Below are 18806 nucleotides of genomic sequence, written 5' to 3'. Positions count from 1 at the left end.
GCTACAGTTACCAGTGTATTCATACTTGCTACATTATCACTTGCCTACACCACAGGATTTCAAGGCAGTAAGATAATTAAAATAATAGCCTATAAATTAGGCTTGGAAACAGAATTGTGCAAAGTTATCAGCTCCACTCTCTTTCCTAGTCATCTTAATCTAGTAGCAAGACAAAAGTCAAGACAAGTGCTGATAACTCAAGATGGAAAGGTTACAAAAAGCTACAAGCCAAGATAGAAGTGGAGGGAAAGTTAAGCAACTTTTTGTTCAAAGATGATTGTCTACTCAATAGGTTGAGACACAGCAGAATGTGGATTCTCTGTCACTTGTGCTAATTTTGGCCTGATAAATCAACATCAAGAAAGTAGAGATCCTTCACTAACCTTCCATATGTGGAAGCAGTGGTCACAGTAAATGGAAAAATTTTGAATTCTAAAGATAAACTTACTTACCTTGGTACTACTATATTTTCTAGGGAGGTTTACTTATGATGGCCTAATGCACTCATTGCAGAGTTAGCTCAATTTATGGGAGGCTCTGAAAGTGTGAGGTATTAGGTTGCCTTTGAAACTAAAAGTCTACAGAGCCATTGTGCTTACTACCCTGTTATATGCCTGTGAAACTTGGACATTCTATCAGTACCATTTCCATCTGAATTGATGGGAAGATTATGAAGTTCATCTGGCAAGATAAGGTACCAAACCCCAGAAATGAACAACAAAGGACTGGTCACATAGCCAAAATGTCAAATGCAAGCTAATATTTATTTTATGGAGAATTCACACAAGGCAAGGGCTCATAGAATGGTCAGAAGAAAACTCAAGGTCTCTCTGAAGAATTATAGTATAGTATAAGACATGGGATGCTTACATAGGATACAGCATATTGTCCAGCATAGTGAGCCCACATGAAAGGTAGTGCTGTATTCTATGAACAAAGCTGAATTGCAGTAATACAAAGGAAATATGAGCTGCACAAATCCAGCGTCATGTCCATCCCAAATGTTCTAAAGGACTACTGGCAATGAACTTCAGCAGAGCCTTCTGAGGTTGGGGCTGATCAACTACAGTTGGGAATACACATTACTTTTACATTATCATCATGATGTCACTGGTTCTTTTAAATAACTAAGGAAGACACAACAACAACATACTCATTTCCCAGGGGCCATCATTTTCTTTCCACCATAGAAGGAGACTTTTCTCCCTAAAGCAGAGAGGGCCAGCTTTGTTTTTATCTTGTTTTGGTTCCAAGTCTGTAAAGGGCTGGAACTGAGCAGATGCACTTAGATAACTGAGCACCTAAAGCTAATTACCAGTTGGACAATACGCTATTTAACTTATGCTTGGAGGATGACCCTGCCCAATTATTCTGTGGGTGTGGGCAGAGAAGTGTGAGAGTTGAAAGTGTGAGAGAGGTGGAATAGGACTAGTGGGATCCTTCTTTGGCGGTGGAGGGAGAGAAAGGAGATGTGTAGATTCCTAGATCTAATCCCTGACATCGACCCCAAAAGACCAAGAATAAAGCTTTTGATTATCCTGACTCCAGCTGATTCTAAGGTACCCAGGGTACTAACTCAGTCGTTACACAAGTTCCATCATACTTGCAGGATACCTCTAGTCTTGTCATCTCTTGTGTACTTCCCTAATTCCAGAAATTGCTGTTGTCTTTCTCTATTAGAAACTCCTTGAGGACATGAACTGTCTTGTTGCTTGAACTTGAATTCCCAGAGATTAGAACCAAAAACATAAGTGCTTAATAAATGCTTTATTTTCCAGGTTAATACCAAACTATTCATAGGTATTCTGAGAATAATCATTCCAACAAATCTGAAACTACTTAACTGTAATATTATCAAGGCCAGTAAATCTTTTCATCTTGTCTAAAAGGATGGCAAAAGTTTTTTTTTTGTTTGTTTGTTTTTAAAAAATCTAGCTCAACTATATCTATAGTATTTCTTTTATGGACAATTTCATTATCCTATAATAACTAATAATAATAAATAGTATTTATATAGTACTTTAATGATATAAAACACTTTACAATATTATCTTAATTGAATCCTCACAACCACCTTGGGAAGCAGGTGCTATTATCATTTTACAGATGAGGAAACTGAGGCAAAGAGGATAAGTGACTTCAAGGGGGTCACATAATTAATGGCTGGATTGGAATTCAGCTCTTAGTGACTACAGGACCATCATTTTGTCCACTACACTACCTAGCCTTCTCTCTAAGAACAGATAGTAAGATGAATCCAATATGATCTCTTGAAATCATGCTTGTCTTATGTTACCTGCTTCTTTTTATAAATGTTCAATTTATAAATGTTCCTTTTAATAATACATTCCAGAATTCCAAGAATGAAAGTAAAATTCACAGGTTTATAGCCCGAAGATTAAATATCTCTCTTCAGAATATCTGCTTTCCTAGTTTTCAAAAATTTCCAGAGATCACTACCACAGTTTAACAATCATGTCCACAAGTCCTTATATTTTATTGACATCAGTCATCTAAACATGGTGACTTCAACTCAATATCTCAATATTCCACTGTTAAAAATATTCCATAGGCAAAAGAAAACAAAAGCAAAGTTTGAATTGAGAAGTTTCTGCTTTTTTCTCAATTTCCCAGCAACTGTGGTTATTCTTAATTTTTATTCCTCTTTTAATCTCTTTCCCTTAACAGAGATTAAAACAATAATAAAAACAAAACAAAACAAAATCAAAGGACAACAAAAAAGTTTTATCTCCCTACACTTGTTTTCACATCTAGGGAGTTTAAAATTATCCATAGATAATGGACTACTATTTGAGCTTTTAAACAGGAGAATACATACCTTAAGAAATATGGTTATTAAAAAAAAAAGAAAAAAAAGGCACAACTAAATAGAGGATCATAATCAATTCAAAAGAGAGAGGTGTAGGAAAAGGAAAAAAGAAACCACAAGCTGAAAATAACATTGCTTTTTTTTCCTTTGCCTGAATAGAAAAAGATCAAATCTGTTGGAAGAAAAATATATATACTAAAAAACTAAGCTCACAATTATTTGTCCTATAGTTGGAAAATAGCTGGATGTATAATCATGAATAGTAGCACTGCTGTCTTTAGTGTATTCATGAACATTAAATTAGGCAGCTAGATGATGCATTGAATAGAGTTATGAACCTGAAGTCAGAAAGATCTGAGGTAGAGATTATGTGACTTGTAAGCAAGTCACATAATCTCTACCTCAGTTTCTTCATTTATAAAATGAGAGTTAAAAAAAAATCTACTCTCAAGATTTTTGTGAGGATAAAATGAGATGATATTTGTAATGTACTTTGTAAAACTTAAAGTTTCACAAATTCTACCTACTATTATCATCAGCAATAATAAATAAATAAATCAATCAAAAACAATTTGCCCTTGTTCAGGGAAGATCATCTTAAGAGTTCTTATTCTGGAGATAAATCCAGAAAAATGCTTCCTATTTAATCACAATGGCCTTATTTATCAGAGCCAAAAGAAAGGCAGTAGTATTTCATGAATAAAGACTGGATTTGAGAACACTTGGGTCCAAGTCCACTTTTTGACACAAACTCAAAATCACTTAAATTCAGTAGCACCAACTCATTCTCTAAGACTGTAAAGATAGAGAATCTACCTACACTGGTAGATAATTTTTTTTTTTTTTAAATTTTCTGAGGCTGGGATTAAGTGACTTGCCCAAGGTCACACAGCTAGGAAGTGTTAAGTGTCTGAGACCAAATTTGAACTCGGGTCCTTCTGCATTCAGGGCTGGTGCTCTATCCACTGCGCCACCTAGCTGCCCCAATAAAATCCTTAGAGAAGTAAAAAACACAAGTCTAAGTTCCACTCCTAAAGAAGAAAAGAAAGACAGGAATCCTGTTGATCCTTATCATTTTAGGATAGGAAAGCTGACTTATTTCCAAAAGTTTTAAATTTATTATTTCCTTTATGATACACAAGAGGTTAATTTTCCTCTCTTGGTTCTCTTGAACTGCAATGTGGGTAGCTAACCTATCAGGAAATGACTCTCTCTCCCTGGGCAGTATTTTCTAAAGGCCCCCTTCCAATTCCTTCCACAAGTTAGCAAGGATCAGCTGGTCAAGTGAACTAGGTTTACAAGTCCTTTGCTGAGAGATAAAGTAGAATTCATTTAATCCTATAATCAGGCTTCTAACATTCTAATGCCCTGTGCTGAAGCTTCTCAAATTGACACTCTGTTGAATGATATCACTAATATCAGTTGACAGTTTGCCAGAAGCCATCAATTTTAAACTCTCTATTTCTTCCTAAGGCCTATTAATTTTGTCACTGCTTTAGAAGTCAAGGGGAAACTTCTAGAAAAGTGGAGGAGAGGAAGGATAGGTCTTTTATATACTAGGAAGGTCATTTTTTAAAGAGGGTAGGGGGAGGAAAACCCAAACTTTGTGAAACAAGTTAAAATGAAATCAGACCTTTGTTTATACAGTTCTCTGCACTGGCCTGGATTTATTTTTGAAAGTTTGTAAACTGGTCCTCCAGTTAAAATTGAATAAGTAGGTGCAGCTGAGTAAATGGAGAGGGGCAGGGTTGCAGCCATATGTTTTCACTTTAAAATTATATTGAAGAGGAACAGGATGGGGGAAAGACACAAAAATAAAAAAGAGAGATATAAGACAGGCAAACTTTTAAAAGAAGGAAAAAAAGTGAGAAAATGAAGAGTCAAAACAGAAGTCATCTATATTTTGTTCCCAGATGCTTTTGCCAGTGGCTAGCAGGAGCCCTACTTGACAAGGGGACAGAGACTAGAACTCAGACTGTACCACCATGTTGTCTCTTTAATGCCATACAGTAGTGGGAAGGGATTTCCCACAAGCTTTCAAAGAGGAAAGGGGAAGAGAGGGAAGGGGTATCAAGAAGTACGTTCAGGTCTAACTCAATCCCACTCTAAGTTCTATGGTGCCCTGATCTAGATTTAAACAACAGCTTCATCAAGGGCACTATTTTGGCCTCTTCATTCAAGATCTATGGTTTTTCTCAAAAATCAGCATAAAGCCATGAGCATTCCTTGGTAATTAACATTCCCAAACAACAACAAAAATTACTTCCTTTACAACTACTCAAACAAACTATTCTCAAAACATCAGCTAATGGTTATTTTCTTTCCTGGAGTAAAGGTACCTGAAAGAATTTTTTCTGAATAATGATAGCAGATGATTCCAATATTAGTTCAATATCTCAAGACATATAATCTATATATGGGAGTTTGCTAGTTTAGTTCACTTTGTTTCCATGAAATTAAGATAGTTTAAAAAAATTCTTATGAAAGGACAGCAAACAAAAGCAACAAGTACATATTAAGTAACTATTGTGTGCCAGGTTTTGAGCTAAGTGCTGGAGATACAATGTTCAAATGAACAATGTATATAATTATTATTATATAACAATAATATTGCTTTAAAAATGATTTCGAGCAAATAAGTTATTTTAATTATTACAAATACCCAAATTAACTACAGAGAACATATGAAAAAAGATGCTACCTACATCCAAAGAAAGAACTGAAAAACAGAAATATGTATAGAATAATTTTGTATATTATTTTCATGTTGTCTCCCTTGTTAGATTGACAGCTTCTTTAGATAGAAGGGGGGGTATGTGTTTTACATATATACATATATATATATATGTATGTATGTATATATACATATATATACACACATATATACATATACACACACATACATATATATGTGTATATAGTGACATTTTCTTTAAGTGTGTGTCAATATAACCAGGGAGACAACATGCAAATAGCTAATTACAGACAAGATCAATACAATATAAATTACAGAGTCATTAAAGGGAAGGCACTAATGTTAAGGAGAAATAGAAAAGGCTTCTTACACAAGGTGAGTTTTTAGTTGAGATTTGAAGGAATCAGAGAGTCCAGGAGGCAAAGAAGAGGAGGAAGAGATTTCCAGGCATGGATGGGGAATAGTCAGTACAACTGCCAGAAGATGGAGTATCTCTTTTACGAATGGAAAAAAGGCTAATATCACTAGATCAATTATTCTGTGGAGGGCAGTAAAGTGTAAGATGATTGAAAAAAATAGGAATAGTCCTGGGTAAGAAGCATTTTAAAAGTCAGAGTCAGGCAGTCAACTAGCATTAATTAAGCATCTACTATATCCCAGCTACTATGCTAAATGCTAGAGACACAAAGAAAATAGTCCCAGCTCTCAAGAGGGGATAAAGGATATCATAATTTTATCTTTGAGGTCCTAGGAAGACATTGGAATTGATTGGATGGAACTAAGGGAGGGGGTAAGGTGGGGATGACAAGATCAGATCTATAACTTAAGATCAATTTGGCAGCTGAGTGAAAGATGGATTGGAGTGGGAAGAGACATGGATCAGAGAGATGAACCATAAAGTCATTTCAATAGTCCAGGCATGAGGTGAGGAGAGCCTGGAGTGGGATCTCAGTAGTGTCCAAAGATAGAAGAGGACATACACAACAGAAGCTTCGAAGGCAAAAATCACAGGATTTTGGTAATCAATTGGGAGAATTGATTTGAGCATGACACCTAGGTATGGGGGGTGGGAGAGGTTGGAAGGAATTTAGGAAGAAGGGATGATTTGAGGTATCTGTATCCACCTTCTTCTATTACTTACTCTTGGAACTGCTTCTGAGGCTACATGCAAAAGATGACAACAGAATAGTCCAAACTCTGCACCAGATGAAATTTTGCAAATTTGTGAAAGGCTATGAACCTGGGAAAATTAAGAATTAAGAACAGTCTTCCGGTACATATATCCACAGATAATGATTACTGAAAGAGTGACTTCATGCTCAGAAAAATGCAATAATTAAACAGAATGGTACTGTACGAGTACAATCTTTTTGTTTTTTTTTTTTTTTTTTTTTTTTTTAACCAATAAGGTACTAGCCTGAGAGCCAGGAGAAATGAGTTTTAGTTCTGGCTCCAACTTGTCCCAGGCAAGTTATTTAACCTCTATAGCCCTCAAGTTCATAGGCTATAAAATGAGGATTTGGAACTAGAAAACCTTCCTTCTAGCTAAATTTTATGATGGAGGCAAGACTTTTTAATGACATGCTCTAAGCATTAGACTATAAAACTCCTTTAGAGCAAGGACTGCCTTTTACCTTTCTTTTTATTCCCAGAACTAAACATAGTACCTAGCACACAGTAGCACCTATAAATGTTCATTAACTGACAGACTGATCTCATTGTACACTGGCATCACAGCTGTATTTTCTAACCATACTGATACTTGTACCTTCTCCCATCTAGTTCTCTTGTATGCAATTTGCAAAGATAAACAATGACTGGAGTTAGGAATATAATTTGTGATCCTTAGAAGAGACTTTCCTCTGTGAGAAATTGAAACTATCTACATAAAAATTACAATTTGAATTTGGCTTCATTGAACATATGCTGACTATCCTAAATAATTAATAGCAATCTATTACTAGAAGAATCAGTTTGGATAGTGGATTGAGATTATATCTGGAACTCTCCCTACTCTCTTCTTCCCACTTACCCCACCTAAAAGACCAGGAGCCCCCAGCAGCCAGAAGCTTACTCCTGAATTTTCTTACCTTAGCCTTCATGGGGAAACAAAGTCAGAAAGGAATAAACTCCTATTACATATGCATTCATTTGCAGATCAATGAATAGTATTGAAAGATCCCAGATTAAAGGTGGAAAAGGCACAAGATTCAAAATTCAAATTCTGGCTCTGTACTTACTATCCATAGGAACCTGGACCTGAACCCTATTTTCCAATTTTCTCTTCTGTAAAATGGAACATGGGAGGAAAGTTGGACCAGATGATCTTAAAAGCCCTTCTAGCATTGAAATTCTATTGAAATGAGTCAAAGATTATCGAACACCAGCTTTGTGCTGTACTATGTTAAGGATCAAAGAATAGAAAAGAAAAGAAATTACATAGTCCAAGTCCTAAAGGACTTTACAATCTAGTTTGAAGCTCATCCCTGTTATTAGTCCTCTCTCCCTCTGTTTTCCCTTCCTGCCTTCTTCTAGCTGTCAGACTAGATTGAAAGCTAGAGAAGAGAAACCTCAATCCTGTAAGGACAGCCTTGTTCTTTTGTTCCTTGGCATCTTCATTTTTCCTAGTAACAATAAAAACTATGTCTACTATGTTCTGTCATGGGAAAAACAAAGATAAAAATATGATGCCTTCCCTCAAGGTACATCCTTGTCTAACAGAAGAAACAACACACATAGGGAAAAATAAAATAAAAGGGAGTACATATGAAAATCCAAATGAGTTGGACAGGACACTCACTGAGTGCTACATTAAGTCTGAGACTTGAGGCATCTATATATAGTAAGGCAGTCACAGAGAAAATTGGATTTGGGAGTATGAACTTTAGTGTACCAAATAACTATGGAACACACCTTCCCTCTTTTCCTTTTCTGCTTCCAATTGCTCCAGATTGTGGAAAGGAAGCAAGTTTCAACGGGGGAAATTTAGGGAATAGGACCATTTTATTTTCTTCTGTCTCAAATTCTTCCCCTTCATTTTATTCATTTATAAAAGATGTTTTCCCCGTCCAAGGATTGACAAAGTAAGAATTCTTTAGTCAGAATCAAAACCAACAAGTGCCTAATCCAAGTAAAACACAACCATTAAGTGCTAAAGACATAAAGACAAAATGAAGAATTGTCCTTACCTTCAAGGAGTTTATATTCACATGACTGGAGCTATTCTGAATAAATAATAAAGGCATTTTAATTTCTGTGCCTCCGGATTCTCTGTTAAGGCAATTAATTTATAAGTTTCCAGGGAAATGTGAATTATCCAGGTCTCAGTCTGTTAGTTCTTCTCTTACTTATTCATTATCACTGTTGCTCAATAAAAATTGTTTCAGATGTACCAATTCTGTATCTCCACATCCCCCAATCATCTCTTATCCCCATGCATAATACCTTGCACAGCAGGTATTTACAAATTTTACTCAATTGATTCTACACAAAAAGATGTGATAAAATAGGAGAAACAATTGACCTAGAATTGGAATTCAAATTCAGACACTTATTAAACACTTATTAGCCATGGGACTGTGAGCAAAGCATTCTACTACCTATATCACAGGGTTGTGGAAAGGAAAGTATTTTTAAACCCTTAATATGCTGCATAAATGCAAGGTACTGCTAGCTGAGAGGTCACTTGGCCTCAAAGCCAGAAAATCCTGGTTTCAAGTCTTGCTTCTGACAGGACTGGTTTTTGGAATGTGGGAAAGACAACCTCTCTGCAGTCTAGGAACCTCTCTAAGTTTGTGGAAATTTGTAATGGAAGTTTCCTCACCTGGAAGTTCCCTTAAAATGAAATAAAAGCTCTTCTCTATATCCCTATATCATCTATGACAACTATAATAAGTACATGATACACAGCAGAGTAGTATTAAACAAGAGATTTTAGATAAGAAATCACATAAGGGATTTAGAACCACAAAATCACAAAAACAATTAGTGTGCTCTATTCTTTTGAACTGGGAGAAAACTGGTAATTGTGAACCCAGTGCTTGCTTCCTCTGTAACTTATAGATGTGTGTCCTAGGACAAGAACTCAACATTTATTCAACTTAGGATACTCCCTAAAATTTGTCTACTCACTCACGATAGTTGACTTTTTTATTGCTAACAGAGTACCTGACAACTGAATCAATCATAGGTCCTTTAGCATTTCGTATTTCTGTAATTAGAAAGGAAGCTTCAGGGCAGCTAGGTAGTCCAATAAAGCACCAGTCTTGAAGTAAGGAGGACTCCAGTTCAAATTCAGCCTCAGACACTAGTTGTGTGACTCTGGGCAAGTCACTTTAACTCTGCTCACCCTCATCATCACTTCCTTTAAAAAAAAAAAAAAAAAAAAAAAAAAAAAAAAAAAAAAAAAAAAAGTAAGCTTCACAAAAGGACTCTGTGATTTAATCAGTTATGAATAAATGTTGGGAATGTGATGACCATCATGATGAGGATTATGAGGTCGATGAATTATTGTTGATTGCAGAGTCCCCTACCTGATGTTAGACTTCAGAAAAATTCCCTGCCTCTATGAGGTTTGGGGGTGGGGAGACCTGGAAAGAGGAAAAATAAAAGCTCATAACCTCCTCCCCACTCCAGATCCTTCCAAATGTTTTTCAATGTTTGAAGAATATTTCTATGACTCCTTAGGGGGAGAAGGGCAAAAGCACTGCAACCCATACCTTTTACTTCTTACTTGCCTTTCCTTCTCCCTTCCTACTACAATAGTCTCTACACAGCAGGAGCTCTGGAAGGTCTGTCACAGGCTGACAGGGCAACAGATCGCAAGTGCAAATTTATACAGTACAACCTCTCCACCATCTCAATTATGACCCAGGGAGAACCATCTGTAAAGAGACGCTAGGGGAAAAGCATGGGGGAGTAGAGGGGAGGATCAGTCAATCAACAAGCATTTATTAAATTTACTACTAGCCCGGCAGGCACTGTTAAGTGCAGTGGATACAAGGGGGTTAATTTACATGAGGTGGCTAAATTTAATCACCTGAAATTTCAGGAAGAGAGCTACAGTTGAATGGCCTGGCTAGAGACCTGACCTAACAATCCACAAAACCTAGCTTCAAATCTGGCCCCTGACCTACTGGAACCACATCGGGTAAATCATTTAACTTCTTAGTGGCTCAAGCAACTTGTTAAGAATTGCAGAACCTGTCTAGTAGAGATAGTAAAATCCGGGTCCAGACTCATTCACTTTTCTACTAAAATACTTTGGCCGAGAGAGTAGAACAGATCTTGGGGTTTTCCCTAGCGCTGGAGATGCAGCCAATCAGACAGCTTCCTGTATCTCTCATCAGTGAGTCTATGATCTCCATTCTAGAACTTTTTAGAGCACGTGTAGAGCTTCTTCTAAAAGAAAATATTTCATCCATCTGAGCTTTTCTTTATTTCGTATCGGGTCTCCCCGCCCCATAACAAAATCATTTGTACTTTAAAAAAACAAAAAACACGAGAATGGAAATAAGTAACTCTCTCCATTTTGACCTTCCTCACACGTTTTTTACTCTTGATTTTTCACACACGTACCTCCCTTCTATAAACAAGAACACATGTTTTCACAGGCCATTCCTCCTCCCTCCCTCCTTTGAGACAGTTATTTCCATTCATTTTGAGAGAATGCATTCACCACTGCAAGAGGAAAGGTTTGTTTTTTTTTTTTTCAAGATATAGAAAAAAAAAAAAAAATCGCCCAATTCCCAACTATTCCATTTCATAGGGGGAAAAAGCGTTCCTTTTTAAATATAGAATTGTCTCTTTCTAAGGACATTCTCTCTGAATATGAAAACAGGGTCAGTGATTGGTTTAGCAGCTGCTTTGTAAAGCAACCCTGATGCGTTACTTTGAGGAACCAAAATGTGACACATTCATACTTTGTCTATTATAACGTTTGCAGATATACGCTTTTCTTAGGGTTGGCTACTTTAGATTTCCAAACGTACAATTCCATGGAAACTTTTCAAGGCTTTCACTTTCCTCTCCCCCTCCCACTTTTCAATTTTGCATGATTTTTATTCATATTGCATTGAAGATGTTGGGTTTGTACCTCAATTGCCTCATCCCAATAATTCCACATGGGGGGAGGGGGGGAGAGAGAGAATCCCTTCTCCTACTTACAAAATACCCATTTCCAAAACTCTTACCCTATTAGTGTTAGGTATAGCTCGTAGACTTCAGAAGGGCAGAACGACTCTGAGAACTCAAACACACACTCAAGAATTCTCATAAACGTCATTAGACTTCATTTTAAGAAAGACCATATGACACTGAGCATACGTCTCCTCAATTATAAGGCGCCTGTTCGTTTATGTGGCCTTTGTTTACACGTGGCTTCCTCCTTTAACCCCAAAATGAAAATCTGTATTTTACGGGAGAGAGTCCTTGGAAACCAAATTTCTTTCCAAACTCTAAGCAGTTTCTCAGAAAGAATAAAAGGATTTCAGGGACTCTAGTTGGCGGGCCTCCATCGCGTGAACATTTTTATCGCTGGATGTAGCAGAGTCGGCACTAGCTCCTTTCGATTTCAGTGTGTAAATCTGTTTTCATCTCCCGTTGGACCCCATGGTTTTGCGCCCCCGCGTGCACCCACACACGTTAAATTAATTAATTTGGTCGGAACTTGGGCTCGGAGAGATTCACAAAAAGCCCCGCCTCATCTTTGTACCACCTGATGGCGGAAGGATCGTTTTCTTGCATGAAACGAACCAAATGTGTCTCGAAGATGGTGAAGCATCTAGGTGAATAAGTGCTGTTACCCTGTAGGGGCTACCCTCGATTTGGGGGCCAGAACGTGCCTAGGGACAGCCCATAGGCAAGGCCGTTAGGAACCCAGGGGCAAGAAGGAAACGAGTTTTGCATGCCTTCCGAGTGATGCCGGGTACTCTGCTTGCAGAAAGTCATTTCAGAAGTGCTGCTACAGAGATCCAGGGAGCCCCAGCTCTTTCCCGTCAAAATGAGGAATAACAGCATACCCACCAAGGCGCGCGCGCGCACACACAAGCACATATACACAAAGGGCCATAGAAGTTGGAATCGAGAGAGAACAAAGAAATAGAAGAAAATGAAAGGACAATTGGAACAAAACAGCTCAGGGAAGCCTTTAAAACGCAAGAGAAAAATAAACAGTCAAGAACAAAGCGCGGACTCTAAACCTAGGAAGTGAGAGCTTCTCGAAAGAGTACTCTGCATATAAAGCAAGACCAGGGAAGGAAGATCAGATTATTTTCAATTTATTCAGCTGAATAAGGGTGGAGGGAATTGTCTCTTTTCTAATACTTTTAAAAGACCCCGTAGACTAGGAGTTTATGTTCTATAGAGGGATATACCTATACAAACAAGTAAATATTTATCCAAGTAAGAAATACATGCAAAATAATTAGAATAATTTCAACAGGATGATAACTCCAGGATGTGGATTGAACAAAACAATCAAGTTAGTTTCATCCCTTGTTTTACAAATGCAGAAAAAACCCAGGGGAGATGTGACTTAAGATCTAACTAGATGTCTCTACCTAACAATCATTTATTTAGCTAGCTAGATATTTTCAATAGGATATTACTTCAGGATTCAAATGATCCGTGGTTCAGTCTTTATGGATGGCTCTTCCCACCTTTGCTTTAATAAGCAAACTTTGAGTTCCAATGCCTAATCACACTGACCAAAGTGGTGATGATTCTCTCCAACTTATTCTGTGACTCAGTTTCTGGTGGGGGAAAAAAAATGCAGGGGGAGGAATGGACTAGACTTCTGCAGACTCCTTCTAGCTCTAGATTGATCATTTTATGATCCTGTACATAGCCAATTCCAGGGCCTGTAGAATTCCAAGAGAATATCTGTATTAAAGAGACAAAGGCTTGTGGATGGACATTTAGCAGTTTGGGATCACTGAGATATGATTGTCTAATCTTTCTCCTATTAAATTCTCCTTTCAGGGCCTAGCTCATTGCTTTTTTATAGCACCTATACAAATATGTTAACTATTCAATTTCATTTATAATCTAGATAATATGTATCCTTCACCTACTTTGTTTTCCAATGGATAGCATAAACAGTCTTTTTGCATGGGGCTCTTTAGTCTTTTGGGGTTAACTATAATCACCAGCTGGCAAACAAATACTGAAAACTTCTATCAATAGGGAATCACTTTTGTATATAACCTAGCAGTTTTTCTACCGAGGTAACAAAAATCAGACTGTGATTTAAATTATTAGCATTTAGGGATTTTTTTTAAAATTTTGTTTTCATATCTTTAGCACTTATAGTCGCACAGTACCCTGAATATGCATTGTGCATGAACTGAATTAAATAAAACCAATTCCAACAATTATAGAAAAGGAAATTTGCTAACAAATTCTTACCTCCATTATTCTTGAGTTAACTCTCGGTGGACAGCATAAAGGAGAATTTTTTTTTTTTTTTTGGTAGAATAAATTTAGATACCAAAAGTAGCTATCCAAAAGTTGCACTCATTCCTGGGGGAAAATAGTAATCATTGTGAGGTGGGTTTGAAAGATACTCTAGCCCTCATGTTGAACCCATTCTATTCCAAAGACCATATGGTTTCATGGGAAGAACATGCATGATGTCCAGAATGAAAGTGATAGTTCCACTTAGTACTCTGACACAGTCAGACATATGGCTGTATTCCTGGTGTAATATTTTAGGAAGGACAATGACAGTTGGAACTCATCTAAAGTGAAGCAGCAAGGATAAAAGAATAATTGAGTCTACAGTATATTAGGAGTCTTTCAAAGGAAAAAAGGAATGTTTGGACTAAAAAAGAGAAGAGATATTTCAAATATTATGTACTAAAGAATTATTAGACCTGTTCTAGGCCTTAGAGAGAAGAACTAGGAAGCATAGTTGGAAATTGCAGAGTCAAGCTTTGTCTAAATGTGAAGAAAATTTTGCTAATAAACTATACAAAAGTAGAATGAGCTGCTTCTAGGAGTAGTAGGTTTCCTATTACAGATCTAATAGCAACTGGATGACTACTCAGTCAGCAATATTGTAAAAGGGATTTCCTTTATCCAGGTATTGGTTTACTATACCTCTAATGCTGACATTTAGTGACTCTGTGAGTCCTCAAAGAACTAGGGTTAAAATGTGAGTCTGATTTATCATTTGTCTTTATCCTGGGGGCAAAGTATCAAAGTTTTTGGGCCTCCTATTTTCCAATTTATAAGAAAGGGGATAAAGTAAAAAATTTTTAAAAATTTAAAAAAAGATATTCATGCAGTACTTTGAATATTTTCCCTTTGAAAGAGTCATAATGATAACACTTAAATTGGCTGCATTTTCAGAGGGCACACAGGGCGAGCTAGGTTGCTAAAGACCCTGGGAGTTGTATTTCTTCCCAGCTTGGGAAGAAATGAAACTGTTGGGGAATTGTAATTGGGAAGCAGTTTTCTATTATGGTGAGAATTTTTAATTCTCTGGAGAAGGATTGGGGAGAGGGAGAATTGCAGCAGGAGCAACAGCAGATGGAGGATGCTTTCCAGGACACTAGCTCTAAACCTCACAGCGGCTGGAGCTTTTTGCCTGGTTTACCACTCAGCTTATTAAAATCCAGCAGGGAGTGACTGAATTATGGCTACTTGGAGAAATTGATAGAATATGATGAATTTATTCTATTCTCTAGTTCTTTTGTTTTATTAAAACATATAATGGTTACCATGATTCATTAGTATTCCTCTGTTTTTTATTTTACTTATTGGTTACTTGCATTTAAAAAAATGTTTTACTAGAAAAAGACAAAGATGGTTTTAAGCATGCTCTGGTTTGATCTACTGAGTGTAATGTTCAGGGAAACTTGTGCATAATTAATTACATTGAATTTAACTGGCTAAAAGACCACCCTCTCTCTCTTTGGAAAGCAACTGATTGTTCCTGGGATCAGAGTATTTAATTTATAATCTATATTTTCAAGGCTTCCTAGATTTTCAATGAAAGGAAGGCACATGGAACTAGAACCTTTGTCCTAGACAAAACTCTCATAAACTAATCTAGATTAGCAAGATACCTAGGTGAGAGAAGAAAAGAAATAGTAGAGACCTCAAGTGAAGGTCAAACCTAAGCCAAATCACAGTTATATATGATCTAGGAAAATCAGTTTCACTCTTCTGGGTATCCGTGGGGAATGGGGGAAGGATAAAAGTACTTTTCATAAAAATTGTGTTCCTCAGTGACATCTCTTGGGCATCACCTCATTTTAGCCTCACATCAACCCTATGAGTTGTAGGTACTATAGTTAGTATTACCATTTTGCAGATGAGATCTTGAAAAATTAATTGACTTAATCTATATTTCATCTTCAAATCACAGAATAAAATCATATCAGAATTGGAAGAGGCTTTGAGACCTCCTAATCCAATTCCTAGAAAAGAACATATTTTTCAATTCTAAAGTCTAGCATTCTAATGCAAAGCCATGCTGCTCCAAGATCTAAACTTAAGATTCTATGACCCCTGAAATTCATGCCTTTCTTCCTTTCCTTCCATGTTACTTTTGGGATTCTTCTACTCTGGCCATTACAATAAATAAATAAGTACAAATAAATAAAATATTTAAAATGTGCATCTGTTTTTACTACTATAGAGAAGAATCTTGGTCTATAAATTATAAACAGTCACAGCCTTATTCATTTAGTCTGATTCAAGTTAAAACATTAAAGAAACTTTGTTTCATCTTGATTCCTTGGTAGCCTATTTTTGGGGTCAGTTCTTGGTGGTTGTTGTTTTTCCTTGCCATTTCAATCTACTTCCGACCTCAGTCAAGATTTTCTCCCTCTTCCTTTCCCAATCTATTGGTTTCTAAGTCTAGTCCCTAAAGTTATTCCCTTGATTTTTATACAGAATTATTCTACTCAGAACTATTTGAATTTGGATCTAGTCATGTCACACTTATGCCCAGGAATCTTCAGAAGTTCCTGCTTACTACATAAAGTTCTTCTTCCTTTGCCTGGCATTCAAGAACCTTAACAATTTGGTGTTTCCTTGCCCATTCAGTTTTTTCTTGTATTACTCTCACACATTATACTTTAGCCAAACTGTACTATTCTCATCACTTGCATGTTCCCTGTACTTTGCACCTCTTTGTCTTTATATGTTCTTTATATATATAGGAATGTCCTTTCTTCCCACTGTATTTTTTGAATTCCTCCTCATCCTCTAAAGCACGAAGCATAAAGAAACTTCTCCAGCACCACAATTTAAAAATGTTGATCCAGTGGCATTTAATTTTCCTTATTAGCTCAACTGTCACAGCCATATATTGCTACTAGAAAAATCATAACTTTGACTCTGGTTCTTTGTAACAGGTGATACCTGTTTTTAGTAGGCTGTCCAGGTCTGCCCTAGCTTTCCTTCCAAGAATTCAAGTATCTTTCAATTTCATGCCTTCAGTCATCATCTGCAGTGAATTGTAAGTCCAAAAATATAAAAGCCAACACTGCTTCCATTTCTTCTCCCTCTATTTATCAGGAAGTGATGGGACCGGTTGCCAGGTTCTTAGAGATCTTGATGTTAAGCTTGAGGTACTTTCAGAAACATAGTACATGAGCCCCAACCAGTGTTGTTGCTTTTATGTGGCCAGAGGACATATTAGTACAAAGCAAATGATGTTTAATTAAAACATGTCAAATTACATAAGGAAAGATTTCCCCATATGCTCATAGGATGCAATCTCTTACAGATTACCGTGGCAGAGAGGACACAAGTAAGGGTATACTTGAGACTAGAGAATGCACCTAAAATCTATACATATAAATGTGACCATGTAAAATACATGGAGAGCACAAACATGTATGGTCAGAAAACACATGAAGGGGTACATAGATATAGACAAAAATGCATATGAAGTTGAGGCAACTCATGTACAATCCTATATGACTGTTGGGATATTCCGGTAATATCACTGCCTTGTTTTTTTGTTGCTTTCCTCTGGGCATTTCCACTGGTCTTGGTGCTACAGAACTACTTTTTGTCACCATTTCTATACTTCTATCTTTTAGAGCCACCTGCTGTTCTCTGCCACTATCTGCTGGATTATATATAGTAGGAACAAACTTTCTAGTAGTAATAAACTCCCTAGCAAGAAAAGCTTCTAAATTGAATAGTCAAGTTCTGTGATCCACCATCCTTATTTAGGCAGTAAGCAATGCTGACACAATTAGTTAGGCTTAGTTAGGCTAAGATCAAATGTACTCTATTGACTGTTTTGCTTCCTGGTGCCTCCTTCATGTTTGTCATTCCAACCAGTTTCAGTGCTTGGAACCACTGAACCTGGAATCAGGATCACCTAAATTCAAATCTGTTCTCTGATACTTACTAATTGGACAACTCTAGGCAAATCATTTAATAGCTGCCTAACTCTGTTTCTATCTATAAAAGAGAAAAAAGACCATTCATGATTGTGAAAATATAAAGAAATCTTATTTGTAAAGGACTTTGCCTAGAAGTATTGTATAAATGCTACCTTATTATAATTGTTATTAATGAGAGATTAATTTATGCAGCATTTACTATATTCCAGACACTCTCCTAAGTGTTTCCATCCTTCTCATTTTGTTAGTTTTCATTCCCAACCCTAGTCAAATTCCTATATTAGTTGTGTGGAAGCAATGAGACTTCTCTCAATACCCATAAAACCCTCTGATTGGCATGCAAATGCACCTAAGGGAAAGAACAAAAGAGTTAGATGAAGCCAGCAGGACTCTATGTTCTACTTTACTAATTTTTGTTGTTGTTATATACCTTAATATAAAATCCCTGGTTGTTTAAAATTCTGCCTGTTTTGTGATGGCAAGGAATTGTAAAGTGACGAATGGCTGAATAAGTTATGATATATGAGTATAATAGAATACTGATCTATAAGAAATGATGAACAGACTCATTTCAGAAAAACGTTACTGTGTTGAGTGAAGTGAGGAAACTATGACATGACAGACTTAGCTCTTTTAAGCAATATAGTGATTCAAGACAATTCCAAATAGACTTGGGATACAAAATGCCATATGCATCCAGAGAGAGAACTATGGAAACTAAATACAGTTTGAAACATACTATTTTCATCTTTTTTTTGTTTGTTTATTTTTTCTTTCTTGTGGTTTTCCCCTTTTGTTCTGATTGTTCCTTCACAACATGACTAATATGGAAATATGTTTAAATGATTGTACATATATAATCTATCAAATTTCTTGGATTCTGTCTTCTGAGCTCAGTCAGGATGAAGGA

Source organism: Sminthopsis crassicaudata, chromosome 3, assembly GCF_048593235.1.
Source record: "Sminthopsis crassicaudata isolate SCR6 chromosome 3, ASM4859323v1, whole genome shotgun sequence".
Taxonomy (NCBI): domain Eukaryota; kingdom Metazoa; phylum Chordata; class Mammalia; order Dasyuromorphia; family Dasyuridae; genus Sminthopsis; species Sminthopsis crassicaudata.
The sequence above is the reverse complement of the archived record's forward strand: the minus strand, read 5'-3'. Positions refer to the sequence as shown.